At 37.4% G+C, this 24,386-nt stretch overlaps 1 long non-coding RNA gene across 1 annotated transcript in view; it reads right to left on the bottom strand.

The window, feature by feature from the left end:
• Window positions 1-1,700: 1,700 nt before the first annotated feature.
• Window positions 1,701-24,386, bottom strand: part of LOC141480707 (uncharacterized) — a 41,221-nt gene continuing 18,535 nt past the window's right edge. Inside the window, exon 3 of the long non-coding RNA XR_012464509.1 lies at window positions 1,701-2,099. This is a non-coding gene — a long non-coding RNA (uncharacterized lncRNA). The remainder of the gene's footprint in view (window positions 2,100-24,386) is intronic.

The following is a 24,386-nucleotide window of genomic DNA, read 5'->3' as shown; positions in this document are numbered from 1 at the left end:
ATCGTTGAAATACTAGTTAATTGCTAATTATGAGAATTTGTGACAACCAAAAACCAGTGCAGATTATTAATGGTTTTATTTATGATGTCGTTCATAAATTTGCATTGGAATTCATGAATTAAGCGTCTTATATTGACATTTCAATTATATTTTGCTGCTTCTTTAGATAAAATGATTTTTCACAATCTACAAAATGTCAAGAGCTTTTAGAAAATATTTAGAAACGAACACAGAACAAGTCACCGTAATGTCCTTAGTGGGATCTTTCGATCACAAACTCATTTCAGTGTTTAGTGAATTAAAGATAAATGTTGGGGAACAATCTAAGCCGTGCAAAGTTTGGCATTACAGATCTCCTGAGTGGGAGGATCTTATAGACCATTTCGGAAATTTCCCCTGGCTAGATGTTTGTTTCAGCTCTAGAAATCCATCAATTTGTGCTTCTGAAGTCACGGAAATTATTCTATCATCCATTGTTGCGTATATTCCCTTATCAATGAAACGAACTTCTAACGGCAAGCCTTGGTCCAACAAAAATTGCAAGCAAGCTGTTGCCTTCAAAAACCTCGCCTACCGGCAGTGGCGCAATACCGAACTAGGTTTGTTACGGCTCGCAACAGCTGCAAACTTAGGATAAATTATAATAATAATGAAACTTTATTTGATCAATATTAATATAATGGAACCAACCAGGAATATTGCCCGTTTTTTGAAGAAAGAAGGCGTGAACGTAGCTCACAGAACGAATAATAATCTAAGTAGATTTATTAAAAACAATAAAGACAAAACTTCGTTGTTGGATAGATCAGGAGTATATAAGTTGACTTGTGGCTCTTGTCCAAAACTTTATATTGGCCAAACTGGAAGAACATTTTCCCAAAGAATTAAAGAGCATAGAAGCAGTTTTTAAATAGAAAGACCAATTCCACATTTGCAAACCACCTATTAGCAGAAGGACATGAGTTCAATCAGGAATACGATGTGTTACATTTAGAAGAGAAGAGTTTGAAACTCAATCTTCTAGAATGTTTAGAAATCAATAGATTCAGGAATTCGGGTAATTTACTGAATGATCAATTAGAATTAAATAACTCTCTGTTACTGAATATTTTTTCAAATGTGGAAAATGGAACATAAGCCCAGGTAATTAAATTCATTACAAACTTAAGTAAAAAATCAGGTACTTGAAATTCAGGTACTTGAAATTCAGGTACCTCAAATTGTAGAATGAGGTATATATAGCATTTAATGAGTAGAATTAGTTATTAAGACACGCCCGAGGAAGCCATTGTATGGCGAAACACGTGTTGCGTTTTTTTAAAACTATCTAGTGAAAATCACACAATGAAGTGTTTTTAGAATACGCAACTTTATTTCTTCAAGACTTTTTGACTTATCCTGTTTACCTAATTTTTATTTAGTGTGGTTGATTTGGAAAAACCTTAAAACTTCTGTATTTTAATATTTTTGGTTAGCTATCTTACTGTAAGAGATAATCGACCATTTCCATACATATCAGCGACCCTCGCAAAGTGGTGGTGACAGGCGTGGTTGAAGAACTTGAGTAAGGCAATCAAATTACCCTAAAGCTTTGCGATCTAATCAAAACTGTGCCTTTCATGAAATACTTTCGAAAAAATTAGGGATTACAGGTATTTCGATTGATTAAATAAGAACCTATCTGACAAACTGCCAACAACTAGTAGGTAATGTTATGGTACTCTGTCAAACGTCCAAACTGTCAAAAACAGCTTCCCAAAAGGGTCTGTTTTGGTGGTCCAATTAGATAACGGTGGCAAGAAGAACCATATATCATTATTCGTTTGCAAAACTTTTACATGAAGATATTTGTTGAATTTTTTTGTAATATTGATATAAGAGTAGGACTCTTGCAGAATAATAGATTCATGGGAAGTAACTTTACATCAACATATTTTGAAATTGATATATTTTGGGAACTGTTGAGGTTTCTTACCTGAATGGATTATCCATTGTTTACATCTTGTGGGATCTTTGACTGGAAAACGCAAAAAACTCAAACTATGGTCATTTCTAGTTGAGAGTCCACATTTGTTGTAGACACATTTATGGCCAGACATCTGGAAATGAAGATAAAATTGTAAAAGAAACAAAAGGCTAACAACTCAATTAGGTAAATTTGCTGATAAAAATAATCTTATTATTCATAAAATTTTCATCAGTTAGTGCACATTCATCACATATTTTTAAATATAAAAGTATTTTTTGCAAAACACCAACTTGAAAATTAGATCACACACAATATTGTTCCATATGCTATGTTGTAGTGAAAGAGTGCGTAATAGGTATTCAATAGAAAATCTCCGTTCACCACTTTCCTCAGTTGTTTTATAATGAAGATCACACTAGACAATTTGGAGCAAATTGATTCGAAATGTTTCGACCGATTAAGGGTTTCATCGAGGGTAACGACCGAAGTTTAGCTTATTCTCCCATGTGATTATTTATTGAGAGGTTCAGACGATTTGTTTAAGTCTCATTCAGCTCCAAGTGATTTGCAGAGAACCAGTTTTCCGCTTTCCTCTCTACTGTTTCGATGGAAACATTTGGGCACACATCTAAAGTAGTTGAGTGAATCAATGTTAAATCTTCAGCAAATAGTATGCATGCAACTTAATGGATCGATGAAGAAAGGATAAACATGAGCCCAACGGAATCGAAGATAGCATCATTTACCAAGAGGTCCTAAACAGAGGGCTAAGGACCTCTGAGACTGAAAATGAGATAGAACCATCGAGTATGCCAACATTTTTTTGTTTTTGAGATCATTTCGTTTCGATGAGGATATACCAGTTTCAAAGCTGCGTATACCGATTTCAATTTTGAAGTGACATGTTTGTCAAATCACAATTTTGAGTCTAGATGCAAACTAATATTTTTCACGTGATTAATAACATCATCATTGATACAGGTTCGTAATATATACGTAGCCTCCATTTTCTGTATTTCATTTCCGAACAAAATGGCGTAAGACTTCGAACAGTACAAGAGTTCCAAGAATACTTCCTTGTGGTACACCTTGTTGTATGGTTAGACTAGCTGAAAGTTCAGCATGAATTTTCACTTGTTGTTGATAATTTGTTAAGCACGATTTGAGGAGTTCCAATTATGTCCCGCTGAATCCAAGGTGTATGAGTGATAATACTATCTCATGATTAATCGTTTATAGATATTTTATATTTTTCAACCAATTTTACCACGAACACTTTATTTGAATAAAATCCAAACGTATTCCTCCTGTTTTTTCTATTTTGTTATGAGAACAAGGGATATTCAGAAAAATTCTTAGTAAATGGGAACCCAGGGCGCCAAAAGCTATAGGGCCTGTCTTGGATATACTACCAGCTGAGATTATCTGCAAAAAAGTCTATACTCGCACATGTAAATAAATCGAGAAATCAAACTCGCGCACGTGTTTAATAATAATAATCATGAAGACAACGTTCTTTAACCGAATGTCTACTCCATTCAACACGCCTTGATTAAATTAGAGGCTCTATTGAATTTTCAGACGGTAATTCCCGTCTGACCCGGCACGCGTTCCTTTTTCCTTGTCTCTCGAAACGTGGATATCCGAACAAAGCAAGCGAGGAGAAAGGATTCGCTGTCCCATTATTTTTTCCGTTGTTGTTTTTCTGCCTAGATTTCCCGAAACACCTAACGATGATGGTTATGCTTTGGGCCAGGAAAAGTGAGCCGTATAAATATTTATGGGAAGGTTTGCTGTTTTTTTCATTCTAATCGGCATCTCTGATCTGAAGAAAAAATCGCAAATCCAGTATTTGTATGAAACTTTTTTATATTTTGGTTAAAAATTGTGAAAACAATAAGGGAAAATAAAATATATTTTAGAATATACTGAGACCATAAGGTCAGTAATCTAATGTCTACTACCTCAAACAGCGGATTAATAAATCATTTTAAAGTCGCTGTTCCATAGGCGTAAGTATCTGGTATCTGTAGAGTAGGGAGGGTGAGTGTAGACAGACTCACAGCACTTAGTTTCAACGTGGTTGATAATGTTTCGTAGTGTATTTCATCAGTTCGGACTTCCATTGTCTAGTATAATATAAATAAACTTGAAAACCCTGAAAAAAATTATAAAAATTGATAAGATTAACCGAAAATAATAATTTTATTAAACAAAAAACTGAAAAATTACAAAAAAATAACATACAAGCAACAACCAAACAAATATAAAAATAAAACATTGAAATATTAATAAAAGCTGAAAAATAAAAATTAAAAAATATCTATAATTGTAAGATTTCAAACCAAGTTATGTCACGACGTTTCGATTTTTATTATCCACAATCGTCTTCGGGTGATAACTGGACTTATTCCTCCGAGATCTGACTATTTATAGGTCATTCGAGTGCTTTCACCTATCCCCTCTTCACTCTTTCCTTCATTGGTTTTAGCGTGAGATGACCGTTTGGCGTTAGAGGTTTCCATATGTTACGTATCTCTATACTGGCTTGATTAAATGCGTTGTTGGACGACATATACGCGGCTTCTTTGAATTTTCTCCTAAACCAATGTTCCTCTTCATGGATGATTTCAGCTTGATGAGTCCAAACATGCTCTGCTATTCCGGATTTGCTTGTTTCTCCTCGCTGTGTGTGTTTCTTGTGCTCAGCAATGCGAACTTTCAATGGCCTCTTAGTTTCACCGATGTATGATTCTCCACACTCGCAAGGTATCCCGTAAATGCAATTCTTGGAATCGCAGTTCGCGTTTGGAGGCCTGGTTTTCGTGAGGCTGCTACGGGTAGTGATCCCAGATCTGAAGCAGGTCCTGATGTTATACTTGGATCCAATCCTTCTTATCCTTTCCAATAATCCTCTGATGTAGGGAAGTACAAGTACTGGTTGTGACGGCTTCTCTTCCTTGTGGAGTTCTTGTTGTTCTACCATCACTCTGGAGAAACCATTCCGTTGAGGGTCATTTTTGATGATGCCTAGTTCCCTTTCGAGACCTTCCTTTGTATTACAGAGCCCAAAAGCACGGTCTAGTAGTCTTGATGATTCCTCTCTTAGTCGATTGATGGTGGTTGGATTTCTGGTTCAGATACTGTCCAGTGTGATTGGGTTTTCGAAATACAGATGTTTTCCATTTTGTCGGTCCTCTTCACCAATATGTCTAAAAAAGGCAACTCGTTGTGGACTTCCTTCTCCATTGTGAAAGTGATGGAAGGACTTACGTTGTTGATGTGCTTCAGAAAGCGTCTAGTTCTGCATTCCCATGGTTCCATATTATGGGTGTCGTCAACGTATCTCAATCAGACTCGGGGCTTCATGTGGGCTTCTTCAATGGCCAGAGTTTCAAACCACTCCATATGTATATATTGGCTATAGCAGGTGCGTAAAGAATTCGTCCTTCAGTTGAAAGTAGCAGTTCCGTACACAGCATCCTAATAATTCCATGATTACTTGTATCGTTAAGTTTGTTCTATCTTTCAGGTCCCGATCTTTGGATAGTTTCTTCTGTATGATTTGAAGTGCTTTTTCGACAGGAACGTTGGTGTAGAGGCTTTCCACGTCGAAACTGATCAGTTGATCCTGCTCTTTGATTTCGATTTCCCCTAGTAGTTCAACGAAATGCCTTGAATTTTTCATTTTTTATTTCTTATATTTGTTTGGTTGTTGCTTATACGTTATTTTTTTGTAATTTTTCAGTTTTTTGTTTAATAAAATAGTTATTTCCGGTTAATCTTATTAATTTTTATAATTTTTTTCAGGGTTTTCAAATCAATTTATTTTATATCAGACAATGGAAGTCCGAACTGATGAAATACATCACAGCATTCAGGCCACATGTGACCCATTGTACATCCTCCCGAGGAGTTGTCCTCCTAGGTCATCGTCCTTCCTGTCCTTTCCAGGAAGATGAACAGGTCACTAGGAGACATCTCCTTTATATTGACAGGTGTAGGCCAAAATTCGCCGAACACACATTCTCTTTGGCAACCTTGAGGTGTCTCACGGTGGCCTCCGCGAAGGTTTAGGAATGTGCAGCGATATTACTGTCGTTGCGCGGCTTCTTCAATTTTCTTGGGGTTCCCTCTGTGGAGGTGCACAAGTGAGGGAGATTTCCTGCGGGGATAGCCGATTCCTTGCCTTCATTCAAGGCGGAGCTCTTGGCGCCCGCCGCAGGAAGTGCCCTTGCTGTTGGAGGTGATCTGCTATGTCCAGCCTCATTCCAAGCGGTAGATTGGGGTGGACATTTCTGTTCATCCCCAGCCACCGCCTTAGATTGAGGTGAGCACTTCTGACCAGCCTCGGGATTGGTTTTCGTTTTTGTTGTTTCTGTTTTTGTGTTTGTTTCATTCATGTGTCTTCCCACGAGTAGCAAGGGAAGAGTTGGTCACCTCTGGCAGAGCCCCACATTACCATAGGTAGGCTGATTACAATGTGGTTTTGCCCATTTCCCCAAGGGGATGTTCGTGACATCGTGACCGTAAGGTCACATTGGCATCCCCGCCAGGGCCTCTAGTCCCCTGGCCGTTCCCCTATCCGCCACCTCAGGACGCGACCGATAGGTAGCTCAACCCACGGGATAGGCGTGAGTAATTCAGTCGGGTAAAAAGTGGAAAATGTAGTATTTATTTCAAACATTCAATGTTGTTGTTTTGATTGGTTTCCGGGTTTTGCCGTGATTTCCTTTGATTACAATTCCAAACGTTTCAACTGCAACTGTGGCAGTCATCTTCAGTAGCGTGGGTGAAGTTCTCTTCTTTTGACGTTTCGTCTGAAACGGCACGTCAAGAAGAGTACTTTGACCACGCCACCATTAAGAGAGTCATAGTTACGACCGCACCGGGGGGCCTGGGGGGCCGGTTAGGCCCCCCAGACGTACCCTGGCGTTGGATGCGATCGGGCGTGGAGGGGTGGATTTTCGGGAAATCCTTGCGGGTACCGCCCCTCACCCCACACCAACAGGATTTCGCAGGGCTTCCTCCCGCTCACCGAACCCGGAATTGCTTCCTTACATCTACTTAGTGTGGCTAACCAAGAGACAGGACCATCGGCAGCGTTCGACCGAACGTTCGTACAAGTTAACTAAGCTCTTCTTTCGCCAGAGAGTGCTCGCGTCGCACACCTGCCCCCGCCAACCATGCCAAATTAATTGGGAATATGGTCCCGGAAGTGGCCGGCCGGGGTCCTAAGCTCGGATACTAGTAGCTCCGTCCAACCGGGTTCCGACACCTCAAGCGTCTGCCTTGGTGCCCTCCAAGGCTAGACTCGGATACTAGAGCCCGGAAGGACCGCAAGCCTCGACACCTCGAACGCTTGGATCCGTACAGAAGCAGGCGAGGATCACGGAACAGCATAAGCCGTCCAGTGCCTCATAATGGGGCTGCAATGCACCCATGAATGGATTACCGCAGCCCTGTATCCCTTTACCTGCTAGCGGAGCCGCTGCCCCTAAGAGGCCAACGCCAGTTGGAGATGAGGCTCACTAGCCTCCAGCCGCGAGCGGGCACTCACCTCCCCCCTAGAACTCATGTTAGGAAAGTTCCCTTTCCAACGTTTGATGAGTAACCGTCGAGGACTCTCGCGAGCATCCTCTACCACACATTGTTGGAATTGTTTATTATAATATATCGATGTTAATATTTTATCTCCCTATAGGAATAATTTTGTTTTTGGTAACTATTGTATAGAGTAGAGTTCAGTTGTTAAAAATCATTAATTAAAAGTCATTACGAGAAAAGTCAAAGTCTATTTTTAAAACCGATAAAAGAATAAGAATCCATCCCATTTACAATATTTGGCGACCGTGACAGGACATAAAAGATGGATAGTTTGAAGAAAAATAGGCAGCAGTTGAGGAGACTTTTCAAAAAATCTGTTGAAGCGCTTGATGGAGCTTTGAAGCTGAGAGATTCGACCAAAGATGATTTACTGTTTCTACTGAGACAATTGGAGGATAAGAGTAGCAGATTATTCGAGGCAGATGAAGGAGTTAAAGAAAAATTGTCATTAGAAGCCATCGATGATATTGAATTAGAAGAGGAGTACGACGAGGTAGAATATTACAGAGACGAACTGATAAAATATAAATCCAAATGCGAATTCCGATTGAACGAGATTACGAAGACCCAAGAAGATAATTTGAGCTGTGCCAATTTCTCTATAACGGAGAAAATTCAGAGAAAATTTCATTTACCAAGAATAGAACTGAAGAAATTCGATGGGAACGTGAAGAACTGGATTGGGTTCTGGGGACAATTCAAGAAGATTCACAACGACCCAGAAATAGATAATGAAGACAAGTTTCAGTATCTTTTACAAGCGACGGAAAGTGGTTCAGTTGCTCGAGATTTAGTAGAAAGTTACCCCCCGTCTGGGCCCAATTACATTAAAGCCATTGACCAGTTGAAGACTCGTTTTGCCAGGGACGAATTCCTAATCGAAGTTTACGTAAGGGAACTATTACAACTTGTACTGCAACAATCTTCAAAAGCTAAAACAGGTATGTCTCTTTCCAATCTGTATGATAAACTTGAAACCCAGTTAAGAGCTTTGGAATCCCTAGGAGTTACTAGCGAAAAATATGCGGCTATGCTTTTCCCTCTTGTAGAATCGGCTTTGCCTGCAGAAGTTTTAAGAACTTGGGAAAGACATCGTAATTTCAATCAACGAAATGAGAAGGATGATAATGACACTTCCAAAGGTACTAATTATTTGAATATGTTATTAGGTTTTTTGAAAATGGAGGTTGAGTCAGAAGAACGAATAAATTTGGCACAAAAAGGATTTGGAAAAGGACACGAGCACAACAAATATCATGACAGTAAGAATAAATATTTTCCAAAACAAGGTGAGCCCGAATTATATACAGCAGCTGCTTTGTACACAGCTAATCCCAAAGATTATTTAAAAGATAAGCAAAATAATTGTTTATTCTGCGATTTGAATTCACATGCAAGTAAGGATTGTTTGAAAGCTCAAAGTCTTTCAATTGATGAAAGAAAATCTAGAATAATGAAAAAACGTGGATGTTTTTCTTGTTTAAAATTGAATCACATTAGTAAGAATTGTCGAGCTGTAATTAGGTGTTTGATATGTTCAAAGAAACATTACCCCATTTTATGTCCTAATTTGCATGTGAAGAAAGGTATCACTGATCAAGATGATAAAAATCCAAACAATAAGGTTGAAAATACTTTAACTAACAATTTTTCGAACGAAACTCTATTGCAAACGGTTGTTGTCAAAATTGTCAATAATGACAAACAGAAATTGATTAGAACGTTACTTGATTCAGGATCGCAAAGATCATATATTTCACGACACTGTGCAGCTGAATTACGATTGGATAGTGTTCGTCAGGAAAATATTGTACAAGGTGTTTTTGGTGGGTTTCAGTCAGAACCAAAAATACATGATGTGTATAATATTATTATTCAAAATCCAAATAATACGTTTGAAACAGAAGTGAATGTGGTGGAACAAGTGAAAATATGTAACAACTTACCTCGTTTGATTGATTTATCCGTTATAGACTATTTAAAACAAAGAAATATAATTTTGAGTGATACTAGAAACTTTGATGTTTCAAATGAAATACAATTATTATTAGGAGCCGATGTTTTTGGTAAGCTTTTGACAGGAAAAATCGAAAATTTGATGAATGGCTACGTTGCTCTCGAAACTTATTTAGGTTGGACAATAATGGGTCAGAGAGTAAGTGAATGTTCGACATATTCTACTATATTTGCCGGTTTTACTGAGTTTTCCATTGCAGATCTATGGAATTTGGATGTGATAGGAATAAAAGATGTTGCACATATCAAAACCAAAGATGAACATGAAGAAGAAGTTTTAAAGAAGTTTAATCAAACGATAACTTGGAAGGAGAACAGATATGAAGTTCATCTACCTTGGATTGAAGGTCATCCAGAAATAATGAGAAATGATGAAATGGCCAATTCTCGGTTGATGTCTACTACAAAAAAGTTAAGAAATACAGGTAAATTACAAGAATACGAAAAAATTCTTCATGACTGGGAAACACTGGCAATTATTGAGGAAGCAAAACAAGCTGAGGACAAAAAAGTACACTATTTACCACATCACGCTGTCATTAAAGATGTCAGTATAACCACAAAGGTGAGGCCGGTTTTTGATGCTTCGGCAACTGATAAGAGAGGTGTATCTTTAAATGGGTGTCTAGAAAAAGGTCCAAATATGATTGATTTAATCCCATCACTTTTAGTTAAATTCAGATTAGGAAAGATAGGAGTAACAGCTGACATTGAGAAAGCATTTTTACAGATCAGTGTTACTGAAAAGGATCGGGATTTTCTAAGATTTCTTTGGTGGCAAGATGATTCATATGAAAAAATAAAATTTTTTAGGCATCGTCGAGTAGTTTTTGGTTTGAAATGTAGTCCATTCCTTTTAGCTGCAACTATCAACTACCATTTATCTAGATCACCTCCAGAATTCCAAGACACAGCTTATTTGTTGAAGAAATCGTTTTATGTAGATAACTGTTTATGTAGTTTTGATTCTGAGAAAGATATGAATAAATTTATTATTGAATCCAAACAATTAATGTCTTTGGGAGGCTTCAATCTTAGAGATTGGACTTCCAATTCCAATTCAGGCATGAAAGATGAAGTAGCTCAAAATGAAAATATATATGTTTTGGGATTGATTTGGAATTTTCATAATGATGAACTCTCGTGTGATGTAAACGCACTCATTCAATTAGAAAACACTCCAAGAACGAAAAGAGGAATACTATCAGCAGCACATAGAGTATTTGATCCGATAGGTTTTACATGCCCAGTAACACTTATTCCAAAATTATTATTAAAAGAAATTTGGAATCTAAAAGTTGCTTGGGATGAAGTTTTGCCAAGTGATATTGTAAAACCGTTCGATATGTGGTTGAAACAAATACATTTTCTCAGTCTGTGTAAAATTCCAAGATCACTCAGTAGTGGCCAAAGAGTTGATTATAACCATGCAACGATTCATGTGTTTTCGGATGCTAGTAAATCTGCTTATGCTTGCTGCGTATTTCTAAGAAATGTAGTGGAAGGAAGAGTGTTTGTTGAACTTGTTGAGGCCAAATCAAGAATAGCTCCTAAAAATATAACCCTACCTAGGTTGGAATTGTTAGCCACTGTTATAGGGGTCAGACTTTGGAAAACTGTAAAAAGTGTGAATGAACTGAGTGTTCTGAAAACGTACTTCTGGAGTGATTCGATGGTTGCTCTCACATGGATTAAAACACAAGGTCACTGGAATACTTTCGTAGGTAACAGAGTGAAAGAAATAACTTCAGTGAGCAATGTTAATGATTGGCGACATGTACCTGGTCACTTAAATCCGGCAGACGTTGCTTCAAGAGGTTGCTCGAGTAAGACTTTGGTTGAGAAACAATGGTGGAAGGGACCAGAGTGGTTGAAGAATGATCCAAAACACTGGCCAAACGTAGAGATTTACTGTACGAATGATGAAGTTGATAAAGAAAGAAAAAAGACTGTAACTTCTTGTGTCAGTAATCAAAACCAGTGGTTTACACAAATATTCAAATATTTTTCTGTATTCACGAAAATTACTAGGATGATTGCTTGGCTATTCAGATTTTGTTATAATGCGAATAAAGAGAATCATAGAAAATCAGGTCCATTAACTTTCGATGAAATTGAACATGCTGAAATTTGTTTATTCAGAGCAATACAGAATGAAAGTTTTTCTGAAAATATGAACGTTCTTCAAAATATCAATTTGTTTCGTTCAGAAGATGGTCTGTTGAGGGTAAAAACTAAATTAATCCTAAGTGATGATTCATTTGATTTCAAATATCCTATTATATTGCCATACAAACACGAACTTGTAGAAAGAATGATTAGACAACAACATCGAATACATTGTCATATAGGAGTCCAAACTCTTCTAGGATTATTGAGAGAAAAATTTTGGATACTGAAAGGAAGGAAGTTTGTCAAGGATGTTGTGGCAAAATGTTTGATTTGTATGAAACATAAGAAAAACCCCGCAGATACACCGTATGCACCGTTACCTTTGAATAGAATCAAACAGTCTTCACCATTCCAAGTAACTGGTGTGGATTTGGCAGGACCGCTTTTTCTTAAAGGAGGCGAGAAATCTTGGATTGTTATCTTCACGTGTGCGGTATACAGGGCAGTACATTTTGAATTAGTGCGATCCCTGTCTACTGAGGATTTCTTGATGGCACTCAGACGATTCGTGGCGAGAAGAGGAAATATTTCTGTAATCTATTCGGATAACGGTGGGAATTTTGTAGGTACTTGGAATTTGCTGCAGAAAATTTCGTGGAAAGAGATTGAAGAGTATTCGACAACTAGAAAAATTAAATGGATTTTCAATGCTCCAACTGCTCCTTGGTGGGGAGGATGGTGGGAGCGAATAGTCAGAATTATAAAGGAACTATTGCGTCGTAATTTGGGAAAATCATCGTTAAATTACGAAGAACTCATGACTGTTTCGTGTGACTGTGAAGCAAATATTAATGCTCGACCTCTCACATATATCTCAAGTAGCGAAGAGGATCTGATTCCATTAACGCCTTTGATGTTTATCAGTTCAAACTCAAGCACCGATACTCCAGAGTTGGATATGGTTGATAGAGGTCATCTACTGAAAAGGTACAAGTATCTGCAAAAACTTCGAGAGGGCCTTCGTAGTCGATTTAGGAAGGAATATCTGGCAGAATTAGTCCATACTGGTCAAAAAAGGGTAACTTCACTCAAAATTGGAGATATTGTACTCATTGGAAGTGACAACAAAAAACGAGTAAACTGGCCATTGGGGAAAATTTTACAACTGTTTCCAGGAAGAGATGGAATAGAAAGGGTAGCACGTGTTAAAACAGAACGAGGGGAATTAATTCGTCCTCTTCAGCGATTGTTTCCATTAGAAATTGAGGCAGACACGGCGAACCAATTAAAGGAGACTAGAGAAGGGGATACTAACGAGATACCAGAAAATCGAAACGTAGAAAACAATAGCATATACAATGGAAAGGTAACACAGCAAGGAGAAGATGAAGAGGGAGAAAATAGATGCGAAAGAAGACACCAAGATGCGACGGCTTCATCACAAGTAATAACAAGATCTGGAAGAAGAGTGAAGATACCGAAGCGTTTTGGGTTGGAATGATTTTGCAATTAGATTGCAAAATGGGGGGAGAATGTTGGAATTGTTTATTATAATATATCGATGTTAATATTTTATCTCCCTATAGGAATAATTTTGTTTTTGGTAACTATTGTATAGAGTAGAGTTCAGTTGTTAAAAATCATTAATTAAAAGTCATTACGAGAAAAGTCAAAGTCTATTTTTAAAACCGATAAAAGAATAAGAATCCATCCCATTTACAATACACATCATATGTCGAAGATGTCGCGCCCATTACCCGTCTAGGTGCGGGATAGGGCGGTTCATCAACAACTTTTGGGTGTACGCCGTGTGGTCTGCACCGCATACCCTTACGTTACCCCAAGGGGCACTCATGTTAGGAAAGCTACCTTTCCAGCGTTGGATGAGTAACCGCCGAGGGCTCTTGCGAGACACCTCTCCCACACATCTAGCTTGAAATCGGCCAACGCCTGTTGCCCGCAGATGCGGGATAGGGTGGTTAACCGATAACTTTACTGGGTGAGTGCCGTGTGGTCTGCACCGGGGGACTGTCAAACACCCATAAGAGAGAGACAGTGATCCCCCGCCACTCACCCCGACAGCCTACATTCCTATATTCAATGTTGTTGTTTGATTTGTTAGGAATCACACGTTGAAAGGTAAGACCTCGTTAGTCCTTAGCTCGCACAAGTTTTGACTTCTTAGGGTTGTCGCTCATAGGGGTGTGACAGCTGGTTAACAGAGAAACAAATTTCAAACATATTTTTTTAAAACATATAACTAATCTCGGAGGACATTTGATAGTTGTATACATACGGTGGGTAACAAAAATATAGAACAATGGCATTAATAATTGGTAGATTTTTGTTAATCAAACATCAATAATTGTTTTCATTTTTGAATTTCGATTAAAATTTTCAGTATTTTCAATGCAAAGCACTTTTTAATGCATCATTCAGGTATACAGGCCGTTTCTTTTATCATGTGGTAACATTGCTATATTCTAAACCGTAACAGATACGAAAAAGATTAAATGGGAAAAAAGGTAACCGTCATCTGGAACAATACAATGGTCGAAGAAAATTTACGGGAACTCCCTTCCCGAGTTATCCGGGGAAAACAAAAAATGCGTTTTATGTTTTTTTTCGAATGAAATTGTTATTTCGGAGAATATTAAAAAAAATGTTATTGTGTACTATGATTATGTAATAATAAATATTCGATTGAAAGTTTCGTGTCAACATGACCACCATTAACTTTTTTTTTAAATACGGATTTGTCTTTTTTATTACAGATATTGATGAAGAAATAAATTCACGATACAAGGGTATGTCACATTTGATATTTTTATAGCGTTTCATTTGAAATAACTACCATCATCAGTGGCAATTTAAAATACGGTCCTGTCGTTACTTCTTTTGTAAATTGTTTTGATTTCTTCAAAATATAATTCAGAGAACCCCTAACACAATGAAATTTTGTTTTGGAAATTTTTGTATTGCCGTAATCCTCCTTCCAAGGCTTATTTCTTCATAATCACTCATATCTCGTAATATTTCTATAACTCTCTATCCTGAAAGTAACGAAAATATCGGTTTTTGGTCAAAATTGAGTTATTGCATGATTTGGTATGATCAAATAACATCTCAATTCATTTATCATCTTAAACGCGTAGGCTTTGCTTGGTTTCTATGGCAGAAAAATGAATGCGTTGTTGATATCTGTTGAGAACTGTCAGACGTTTATGAACATATCAAAGATGTATTCAAATGATGAAATAAATTGTTTTTCTGTTTGATTGTTGTCACTGATGGTGGTTATTTCAAATAAAACACTATAAAAATATCAAATGTGATATACCTTTGGATTCTGAATGTATCGCTTTATCAATATCTGTAATGAAAAACACAGGTATTTAAAAAAAAAGTTGATGGTTGTCATGTTGACACGAAACGTTTTATCGAATATTTAATATTACATTGTCATAGTACACTTCGAACACGATAACATTTTTCTTTTCTATTTTCTGATATTCTCCGAAATAACAATTCCATTCGAAAAAAACGAAAAACAGTCGAGAAGGGCGAGAGTCCCTATAAATGTTCTTCGACCATTGTATTGTTCCCGATGACAGTTACCTTTTTTCCCATTTAATCGTCTTCGTATCTGTTACGGTTTAGAATATAGTAATGTTACCACATGATGAAAGAAACGTCCTATATCTATGCATGTATAAAAAAGAAGATGCCGTCATAATTCGATCCGATGGTATAGTGCTTTATTTAGGTACTTCATTACCTGAAGGATATGAATTTGTGATAAACCCCTTGCGTCTCACTCAAATTTGTTATTAGTAAATGAAGTGGAATGGCCACTTCAGTTTTCACTCCAGTAGAATCAATAAGCAAATGTGCTTTTTCTGTTAATGATGCATATGATGCTCTCATACTCCAAAATTCTTTGTGGTTCCAGTTATGTCCCGCTTGCGTTTACGCAGTTATTTTTATCAAGTACTTTCTTGGTTATTCATATTTTGTCTTCAATCGAGGACCCCCTGCCCGGTACTGACGATGCCCAACAGGCTGAAACAGCTGTCTAACCGGTTGCTCTCAAATTGAAGTCAATATGGTAGTCAGAGAAAAAATCGAGCTGCAATATTCGCGAAGGAAAATTATGCCTGTTGATAAAAAGTAAAAACTTGCAGAAAGAAATACCGACCCTAAAGAAAATAATGGGAGCTTTGAAAGAAGACCAAAGCATGTCTCAATAATTGGCAGAAAAAAAATGTAGAAATTTTTCAAAGGAATAAAATTTCAGCTGGGAGGAACACAACACAAAATTGCTCTCAAAGGAAAATGATGAAATTATTAGCTGGGTGAGACATTACCTGAGGCTGATAAGAGAATTTTGACGTGAGAATAAGAAGATTTATTATCTGTACGAAACTTGGCTTGACGAAGGATACATTTTTGGAATAAAAACATTATAATTTCATGTGAAGGGTTTCTAGGGGGTTGGTATACGTCTACATGATTGAAGTTGTCTTCTAAAAAAGATAAGCGACTCATTATCACCCACACTGGAAGTGTTGATGGTTTTGTTGTGAAATGCGATGTGTTTGAAGAATATTTTGAGCAAATGCTAGACGTCATTTCACCTAACTCTGTGATTGTGATGGATAATATAAGATTCCAGAAAAATAATACATGGAAAAAAGGGCATATTATTGCGTAGCTTCGACAAAAAAATATACAGTTTTGTGAAAGTACGGTTGAAAATGAACTATTTTCCATAGTATGTTCAAATGAAGCGTATTTCATGAAATATGTAGTCGACAGGATGGCACAGAAACAAAATATTATTATTCTGCTTCTGCCCCCTTATCACTGCGAACTCAATCCTATTGAATTCGTTTGGGCTCCAGTGAAGGGTTTCCTTGCATGAACAAAAAGACATTTGAAATAAAAGATGAGGAATAGTTTTTAAAGAGTCCTTAAAAAATGTCGATTCCGAAAATTCATTGAACATATAAAAGAAGAAAACATGTGGAAAAAAGACTATTTAGTTAGTCGAATTTATCTAATGATAACACAACGTAATTTTTGTTCATACCTAATATCTTTTCAGATAGGCAAACCTATTCATCATTATGATAATATATAAAATTAAAATGTTATAGCAATATTGATTGTTTACAAATAAATAAACACAGTTGGTAATTATAACGATCATATACCCGAAAGAACGCCACTGCCGCTAATAAAACGACCCGAACGCTCATAAAATATTTTTTTTGAGATATAAAGAAAAGGGTAGACCCGGTATAGTATTATAAACCTACCTGTACCAGATGTGGCATATCATAACGGAACCACAATTTTTTTGAGCACATAGCGTTTTGCATTCATAATCAGCATTTATTACTTGATACTATCAGGAAAGAGTATAGAAGGAATAATAATAATAATAAACGTCTTTATTACCTACAACCACACAAAAAAAAAACAATATTGAGTTTCAACTATATATATAAAGTTATAGTAAAAGGCGAAGTTCAATGTTCGCAGCTATGCAAATAACTGCTAAATTGTTCTTCAACTTAACCTAAAAAATATCTGCATGGGTACGGAAGTAGCATACCATCAACATAAGTATGTGAATACATGAATAAATATCAGTGACTGGTGATAATACAAAACTATCGCTCAGAGAAGAAAAAAAATTGAAGAGATAGAAAAGCGGAATAGTGAAACGTTCATCATGTTAATGATGTTAATGATAATGATGAATGATGATTTTAAACTGATAGGGTGACAGTTTTTTAAAAAGTTCAGGAATAGCATTGAATACTTTAGCTATCTGTTAACTGAAGGACCGTTTGAATAACTGGGTTTTGAAAACGGGAGGTGTTAAAGAGCCTTTGAACCTGATGTTAATATTATGAACATCGGTTCGAAACGTCACTTTCCTAGGCAGGTAAGAAGGGATTTTATATGGAAGAATATTGTGATAGAGTGGTTTTCTCCTATTCTCCATATTTAGCCATCCTACTTCCTTGAGCTTGTGAGATATTTTGTTTCTTCTTCTTATTCCATATATAAGTCTCAAACAAGAATTCTGGCAAAGTTCAATTGTGCTAGTACTAACCTCTCACACAACATTTTTTCAATTCAATTGATAGGCAGTGCCTATAGTTTGAGGGAGGCAGGCAACATGAAGTGTATCTGCATTTATGTGAATTTCAACCGAATTGATGATTTTACTTCTATTGATCTTTGATCCGAAAATGATAACTTTAGATTTTTCTGTGTTAACAAATAGCGAGTGTGAAGTTGCTAGTTCAATAAAGTGTCTAATATCAGAGTCTGTGACTCCGCAGGCTTCTTTGACATCGTCTGGATGAAAACTGTGATGAAATGTACATTACAGGTTTCAAGTTTCCTTAGCAAGGTTGACGAGTAAATAGTAAAGAGCAATGGACCCAAAACTGATCTTTGTGGTACTCCTGCCTTCAGTTTCAGATCATTCGACACTTGAGAATCCAACCAAACGTGCTGCTTTCTACCTTCCAAATAATTGCCCATACGTTTGACAGCGTTATCAGATAACCCCATATAATGTAAGATATTTAGTAGGAGTTCTGAACTTTTTTGTTAATCCGTTCACTTGAGAGATACTTTGTGACGACTTTTTCTCATTTTTAGTCTGCTGCAACGTACTGACCAATGTTTGTTCCAATAGTTGGAACAGTAGAGGTACCTCCTGACGTGAACCAGTACGAAAGAAAGGTCTCAATTTCGTGCTACAATAAAAACTGGATGCTCAAAAAATATCTGGTTGTCTGTTTCTTATTTCGGTTGTTATTATATTCACAGATCTTCCAATATACATGTATAGGGTCTTTCATTAAGCGCTTTCTATTTTCAAATGTGAATAAAACAAAGTGTGTGTGGAATATAAAATCGTTCAAATGTCTGCCGCGGCTTCTCCGGGTGGATCGCATCCGAAACGTCCAATTTTCCATGGCTCCATGACCGATAGCATGGGTTATGTTGGCATTGAGGACTGCTGTGGTTTGTGGCTTATTCGAAAACATCTGCGACTTGATAAATTCCCACAAAAAAGTCTAACGGGGTCAAATCGCAAAATCTACGTGGCCAATTCACGTCACCTCCACGTGAGATGATCATGCCCTCAAATCGCTCGTGCAGAATATATGATGTGACATAACGCCATCCTATTGAAACCACATATCGTTGGTCTCCAGATAATCCAATTCAGGCCGAAAGAAGTTGATAATCATCGACCTATAGTGCTCGTCGTTGACAGTGATGGCCTGTCCAACGTCGTTCTCGATGAAATATGGACCGATGACACCTCCAGCCAAAATCCACACCAAACAGTGACTTTTTCGGGATGCATTGGACGCTCTTGGATCTCATGTGGATTGGTATCGTCCCAAATTCAACAATTTTTTTTGTTTACGTACCCATTCATACAGAAATGGGCCTTATCTCTGGAGATGATTTTTCGATGAGAATTAGGGTCACCAACTGCTCCAGAGCCCATTTACAGAACAGAAGTCGTTGTCTATGGTCGTTTACCTTCAGTTCCTGGGTCAGTTGAATTTTGTACGGGTGCAAGCCCAAGTCACGACGCCATATTCGCCACGTTGAGATCTGCGAAAGGCCAAATCTCCAACCTTTCTTCGATGTTCCAGGCTATCAAGGTTGCACGTGATGTTCGCGTCTCCAATCAGGTGGATTGCTTTTTTTCTGGATAGAATCCAGTAACTTTAGGGTATGTTTGGGGGCTTAGCTCCATACGCGAAAACAATAATCCAAAAAAGGTCTGATCTGAACTTTATAAATTGCTGAGGTGTGTAAAGTTTTCTGGTTCGGAACAGTGTTCAAAGATTTCGAGAAGTAGTCTTTGCAATTCCAGCGACATGATTGCGTCAAGACAAATTGGTGTCCATTTTTTTTAACCCCTAACTAACTTATCGAAGCAGAAACTGGAATTGTCTGACCTGACATTATTATATCCGGTGCGGAGACATTTATCTTCTTGGAGAAAACCGATGGCTGGGTTTTTGTGACATTGATAACATTGAATTGTACTCAGTTATTTTCACCCCAATTCGAAATCACTTCTAGATCCTCATTAAGATATGCAACCTCCTGCTGCTGGTGAAGACGTACCTTCGTAGTCGATGTCCTGGAATCCAAATGGAATGACGAGACAAGGGTGCTATCGTCAACAAAGCAATATATTGGACTCTTGGTTTTCCCAATAAGTCGTTGATATACAATAAAAAGAGAGTTGGAGACAAAATAGATCAATGAAGAACACCAGCGTTGATGGTGAAAGTATTCGAGAGATATCCATCGATGGCCACTTGCAGGGAACGTTCTTTCAGGAAGCTGAAGAGTCATACACAAAAATGATCCGACAAGCCAGAGGATCGAAGTTTGGTCAGCAAACCCTCATGCCACACACGGTCAAAGTCTTCAGAAATATCAAGCGCAACAGCTCTTGATTCTCCATGTTTTTCGATTGCGTTAACCAAATATGGATGACATACGACAGAAGGTCGCGTGTTGGTCTTTCTTTCCGAAAGCCATATTGATGATCTCTCAAATATTTGAGGATATGGTGGTTTAAGAATTTCTCCATGATTTTTTATATCACTGATAGCAAAGCGACTGCTCTATAGTTATTTGGAAGATTTTTCTCGCCCTTTTTGGGAATACACTGAACGCGATCAATTTTCCAACAAGATGGAAAAACCCCTTTCATGTCAGATAGGTTGAAAAGTCTGCAAAATACTGGTGCGAGTTCTTTTGCGCACTTCTTAACTACGATGACGGGCACTTCATCAGGGCCAGACGCCTTGTTGATTTTGAGCTGTTTCAAAATTTGCCTGACTATACTAAAACCAATAATGATAGAGAGTAGAAGTAAGCCCAGTTGACAGCAAATCGGGGGCGTGCTCATTAATTTTTGAGAGGGTTAAGAATGAAAGAAAAATTCTTAGCACAATTAGTTAAAATATTCATACACATTTTCAACTAGACTGATTACTTCGAACTCTGTGTCTCAATTTATAGGGATGGATGTTTCCCTTTACCTGCGTTGCTGCCACTACCTGTGTTTGTTCGACTACCTGTTTTGGTCTTATTACCTGAGCTGCCTCTCCTGTCTCTGTTATTGTACCTGTATTGTCATGTACCGAGTTTTGCCTCTGAAGTTGAGCGGTCTGATTGCTTGTGCGAAGTGATAAAACGGATCTCCATGTTGATGGTAATCTTTGCGCATCATCCCTCTTGTTCATATTATTAGGTCGTTTTTCAATTTCGATTGCCTCTCTGATTGTTCGTGAGTAAAAGTTTTCGTTGCTTGCTAGCATTTTTGTGTTGTCGAAATTGATGTTATGTCCTGTTTGAAGTACGTGTTGGAAGAGAGAAGACGTGGTGACTTTTCCCTTCACTGCTAGTTTGTGTTCATCTTTGCGAATGTTGATTCGTCTGTTGGTCTGGCCGATGTAAGTCCTGTCACAATCATGGCATGGTACTTCATACACTCCTTGTGATTCCAGTGGTATCTGATCCTTGGGATTACGAAGCATGGACCTTATTGTTCGTTCTGGTACGAACGAAGTTGATATGTTATGTCGGTGAAGAATTCTGCTGATTTTATCTGTTGTTCCTGCAATATATGGTAGTGTGGTTGTTATGACCGGTGTATCTCGAGTTTTTTGTTGTTTCCGTGTGGTCTTGGCAGCCGCTTTTATACTTCTTTCTGAGTAGTTATTCATTTGTAGCGTTGTTTCGATGGTGTTCAACTCTTGTTGTCTGTGATCGTTGTCTGCCAGCCTCCTCGAACGTGTAATGAGTGTTTTTGCCACCGCGTGAATTTGTTTTGGGTGGTGGTGTGAATTTGCGTTTAGGTACCTGTTCGTGTGTGTTGGCTTTCGATATACCGTGTGACCTAATGTTCCGTCTGGCTTTTTTCAGACGGAACATTAGGTCACACTATTGGGTTGCAGCAATTGATAAGTGAACTCTTTATAACTATTCTCAAGCTTTCGAGTAACTTAAACTCATCGTCAGGGGTACTAGAAAATACAAATTACAAATTTTTGATAATAGAATATAAAATAAATGTAAATGTACAAATTTTCGTCTAATCTTCAACCTCAGATTCGTCACTGTTGCTACCGCTATCATCAAAGCGAATTATGATTGGTTCAATATTTTGTTCAATACGGTTATCTACGTCCCACATTTTTTGCTCTTCTTGTAAAACATGCTGCATGCATTTCTTCCAGTCTTCTGCAGAAACAGTTCGAATAGCTTCTTGTAGGTGATGTTGCACGTCCACTAATTTAAATGTTCTGTTTTCTCGTACCACATATCCTTTTACTTGCGCCCAGATTAATTCTATTGGGTTTAATTCGCAGTGGTATGGTGGTAACCTTAAAATTGTAATTCCACGACTTGACGCCATTTCATCCACTGCGAATTTTTTATATTTGTCTGTGTGTTATTTTGTTAGCTAAAGTAATTCTGCCTTTAAACTACCTTTGTTATATTGGATGTTCTTATTAATTAACCATTCTTGAATTGCTGCTTTTTTCCATGATTGTTTCGGTAATGTTTCTGAATGTCGACTATGGTATGGGGCATTGTCCATGACAATGACAGACCCAGGTTCCACAAGTTGAATGATGCCTTCAAACCATTTCTCAAACACCTCCGCATTCATCTCTTCATGATAGTCGCCTGTTTTCTTAGATTTAATATATTAATTTGGTAAAAATCCACTGTCGCTTCCTATATGCGTAACTATCAGACGACTACCTTTTCCAGATGGCTGTTTTAACCCAACTGACAAACCTTCAATAAAGGCTTGTCGTGCACTTGTTATATCACCATCCTGCCATACTTTCTTGACCGTATGTCCTTGGTTAACCCATGTCTCGTCCATGAAGTACAGTTTTTTTTTGAGCTCCCGATATTCGTCAATTTTTCTTACATAGTTTCTTCTCCATGCTATTATTTCTTGACGTTCAATGAGAATGCTTTTTCTGTCAACTTTTCCGTACGTATATTTCATTTCGTGTTCAATTTTCCTAAAAGTTTCTTTACCCATTTTTGGGACCAATTCATGATCGCTAAGTGCCTCCAGAACTGTTTGTAGTGTGGGCAGCTCATTTCTGAAAAAGAAACTGTGAAGCTCATTACTGATTTTTGTCATAAATGATACCTTTTAATCGTACTAGTATTGTGTATTATCTATAATTTGCCACAACCTACAACTCTACTGCTTACTATATTTTGATTCTGCTATAAACTGGTAACGTAAAATTTGGATATGACAACGCGCTTTACTCTCAATCATTATTGGTTTTACTATAGACGCTGTTGAAAATTAATTTTCGGCATTGTCGATTCTAATGTGGATGGTGCCTTTCCCAGAAAATTGACTGTGGAGTGTTAAATTGTCAAAGTACGGAAGTTCCTGTTGAAAGACCCTACAGTTACTGAACTTTAGGTGCTTCAAAATAGATATGCACAAGAACATGAGGCAAACCATCAGCAGTAGCTGATCACACCTCAAATAATAAAGGTCCCATTTAAATTCGAGGACCCCTAGTTTTAGTACGTGAACTAAAATACCGTGTCGGTACCTTCCATAGGGAAATCATCAAACCTCATGAATAAAATTATAATTAGAGTAAAGAAGAGTAAGAAACAGTGATATGATTATGAGCAAGGCTACATTCAAGGTACAGCCTGATATCATTGATGATACCTATGCCGAATCAAAACAGCGGTATAAGGCAGTGTTTCTCAAAGAGTGCGCCGCGGCGCCCTGGGGCGCCTCAAGGATTTTTCTGTAGTGATGTGTAGTTTTTTTTAATTACAAACCAAATGAAAAAGCCCTCTCGAGACGACTTTTTTCAAACACTTGAACATATTTGAAAACTCTGATATCGTCAGAGAAAACCAAATCGCTAAAAATCTGATGAAATATATTATTATTGACACATTATCAAAACATCGGTGATGGGAACTTGATGAAATTTTATTTCCTGGATTCAAGGTCGGTATACGCGTTAATAAATTAATTTGTAGAGTGGAAGCCAAAACGGAACTTGTTCGACCCAAAATAGTTTCAATGGGGAAAATACTTGAATGTGAGATTTTCGCAAAGTATACAAAATCGTAACACGTGTTTCGATATTTATGTTGAATTGGAAAGAAGTTTCCAGTCGTATTTCATCAGTTCGGACTTCCATTGTCTAATATAATTATAATTGATTTGAAATCCCTGAAAAAAATAAAAAAGATTAACTGAAAATAACAATTTTAATAAACAAAAAACTGAAATTACAAAGGAATAACACATACAAGCAACAACCAGAAAAAAAAATTGAAATATTAATAAAAGCTGAAAATAAAAAAATAGGAAATATTATTAACAAAAAATGAAAAATAAAAATTAAAAGATTCCAAACCAAGTAACGTCACGATGTTTCGATTATTAGTATCCACAATCGTCTTAGGTGATAACTGGACTTATTCCTCCGAGATCCGACTATTTATTTATAGGTCATTCCAGTGCTTTCTCCTATCCCCTCTTCCCTCTTTCCGCTTCACTGGTTTTAGCAGGAGATGACCGTTTGGCGGGAGTTCG

The sequence above is a fragment of the Leptinotarsa decemlineata genome, unplaced genomic scaffold, assembly GCF_025532065.1.
Source record: "Leptinotarsa decemlineata unplaced genomic scaffold, Ldec_3_MD MMD2_tig00000008_RagTag_RagTag, whole genome shotgun sequence".
NCBI lineage: Eukaryota > Metazoa > Arthropoda > Insecta > Coleoptera > Chrysomelidae > Leptinotarsa > Leptinotarsa decemlineata.
This window is presented reverse-complemented; position numbering and strand designations above follow the sequence as displayed.